Here is a 2,884-nt window from a genome sequence, read left to right as displayed (position 1 = left end):
TAGCAATAAAATATAGATCAGTAAATCAATAAATTTTTCAATTCAAGCAGTCTTTTTCTTCACTATCTGTACATAATAAATTTACAAAACTAAATTATGTTATCGATTATAAGTTAAATAAATAAAATTTAAATTCTTAATTAATTTATAATATGAAAGTTTCTATATTATATATTATCTAGCGAAAAAATTAAAAAAAGAAAAGAAAAATTCCTCATGAATAATATTATTCTGCAGTTCAGAAAAATCAAGTTGAGTTTTATCGATTGCTTATGTATTTTTAAAAATGAATTATACTATTGAATAAATGTTCTAATTACAATAATTATATTATAATTTTGAAATATCTTATAAACATGTATGTTATGTGCATTTTTATCCAATATTATTAGCATAGGTGACTATAATATATGCTAAATTTATATTCAAATTGCTCTCTAAAATTCATACATAGCATTGTAAGATATATATGGTATTTATATATAAAATTCATATATATGAGTCAATTATAGCTTAAAATACTTTATGAATTGAACTATATAATTATTTTATAAACTAAGATCATCCAAAAGCATGAATAATACATCAGGAGGAACAAGACCTCACTCCTGGAAGTCAGACAAAGAATAGGCAGAAGTTGCAAGTAGATGAGCAATTCTATTCGCTGACCTTCTAAGAACCAACAATTTATAAGTTCTTTTAGTAAAGATTTGTAATCCAACACTATACTGCCAAAATAATTTCCATCTAATTCAGTCTTTGAAAGGGCTTGAATCAGTTGTAAACAATCACACTCAAACATTACATTGTGCAAATTTTTCCATTTGACCCAACTCAAGGCTTCACAGAATGAGAGTGCTTCTGCCGTTGGAGGATCAACACCACCACTAAGGGACATTTGAAAAGAGTTTAGGACCTCACCTCGATCATTGCGCAATACCTATCGAACACCCACCATAAGAGATGATGCATGCAATGATGCATCCACATTGCATTTGGTAAAGCCATGTGGGGGTTTAGACGAAGAAATCATACCTAGCACAATTGAAGGACAAATTTGTTGGGAGAGTTGTGCTGATTTCCACTCACAGAACCAACCATTGATTGCGAATAACAATTGATCCAAGGGCAAGTCTTCTCCTTGCCAAAGAACAGAGTTTCGGTGCTGGCATATGACCCATAATGACATGCAGACAGCTTGAATTTCATCTAGGGAATAAGCAAGGAATACATTCAAGAGCCAATCATTTATAGACGAAAAGAGGCCTTGATCCAAAATTGCTAACATACCTGGTAAAGTTCTAGTCCAGCAACCCCTGGCAAACCCACAGTCAGCAAAAACACGTAACAAGAACTCATCTGTCTGCCCACAGACGGGACGTATAAACTCGATTTCCAGACCACGAGCCAACAAATGCATCGTTACTGGGACGAAACCGTTACAGATCCACCAAACCAAGTTTTTGATTTTTGGTGGAATCTTTAAATTCCATAATCGGGCCCAAAGTGGACGCATCGAATCTGGGGATAAAGAATCAAACTCAACGGTCAAGAACTTGTACCCACTCTTCACCAAATAATCTTCGCTTCAATTAAAATTCTACACCCAATCATCGACCCTTCTACATAAGCTAAGGGCAATCCCCAAAATGAGATTTTTATCCCGAGCATTAAACATGCGTTTAATAACATCGCTTCTCCAACTTAAACCATTCTCATCAATAAGCGAAAACACAAAATGGAATTCATAATTGGGAGGAATAAGAGAGCTTACTCGTGGATTTGCATTATCTGGTAGCCATAGGTCATCCCAGATTGATATTGCTTCGCCCCCACCCAGCCTCAACCGAATCCCAGCCTGAATTAAGGCGATAGTCGCTTGCACACTGCTCCAAATAAAATTGGGGTTAGAGCCAGCTTCTGCAGCAAATAGAGAGGAAGTAGGAAAATAGTGGGCTTTATATAACCTAAACACTAATGAGTCTGGATACTTTAGGAAGCGCCATAGCTGCTTCCCTAATAAAGAAATATTAAACTCATGTAGCCTTCTAACCCCCTCTAATTTTAGAACAACACATCGGTTCCCAATTCCTCCACTTTATTCCACCATTTTGGTTAGACTATTGTCTCCACCAGAACCCATTCATAAGGCGCTGAAGTTATTGGCAGAAGTTCTTAGGGAGCAAAAAAACGCTCATGGTGTAGGTTGGAATTGATTGAATCACTGACTTGAGAAGAAGCTCCTCCCCTGCTCTCGATAGTAGAAGCTTTTTCCAACTTTAAAGGCGTTTCCAAATTTTCTCCCTCAAAAAATTAAAAACCTCCCCTTTATTTTGTCACACCATTGCTAGAAGCCCAAATAAAACCCCAGATCAGAAGTCTCTCCAACCTGGAACACATTGCTAACCCAAGCTTCATAGATGGAGCCGTATTTGCACTAAAAGCGAGCGAAGATTTTTCCAAATTGATTGTCTGGCCAGAAGCTTTTCTACATACCTTGAGACACTCTTTTATCTGTGTACTTTCTCCTTCATTTGCATTAAAAAATAACACACTATCATATGCGAAGAATAAATGGTTAACAGATGGAGCACCTCTGGAAATACAACAACCGTAAATAAGACCCCTACATTCCCGATTTTGTAACAATAGTGATAGCCCATCCAAACATAAAATAAATAAATATGGCGCTAGAGGACAACTCTGTCATAAGCTATGCCTTAGCAGAATAGGCCCCAATTGTCAAAAATTAGTGCACTTACTGCACGTTAAATTAAATTTGTTTATTTAGCTTATTACCACTTTATTTAGTCAATAAGTTAGCTAATCTTCTATGAGACTCGTTCAAAGTTTGTTTCTATTCTTTTGGTAAGTAAAATCAGTA

The 2,884-nt window shown here is 35.7% G+C and overlaps 1 long non-coding RNA gene across 2 annotated transcripts; it reads right to left on the bottom strand.

The window, feature by feature from the left end:
• Window positions 1-506: 506 nt before the first annotated feature.
• LOC105642414 (uncharacterized) lies at window positions 507-2,683 on the bottom strand. Of its 2 annotated transcripts, XR_016320764.1 has the most exons (3): window positions 1,775-2,652; window positions 1,291-1,521; window positions 507-1,209 (listed from the first exon to the last, which is right to left on the bottom strand). It is a non-coding gene; the product is annotated as an uncharacterized LOC105642414 (long non-coding RNA). The 2 variants fall into 2 exon arrangements; XR_016320763.1 differs by having other exon boundaries at window positions 1,291-2,683.
• Between the last annotated feature and the right edge of the window lie 201 nt (window positions 2,684-2,884).

The sequence above is a fragment of the Jatropha curcas genome, chromosome 5 (assembly GCF_041381405.1).
Source record: "Jatropha curcas cultivar XTBG-Jc1 chromosome 5, XTBG_Jcur_1.0, whole genome shotgun sequence".
In the NCBI taxonomy this organism is placed as follows: Eukaryota; Viridiplantae; Streptophyta; class Magnoliopsida; order Malpighiales; family Euphorbiaceae; genus Jatropha; species Jatropha curcas.
The sequence above is the reverse complement of the archived record's forward strand: the minus strand, read 5'-3'. Positions and strand labels throughout refer to the sequence as shown.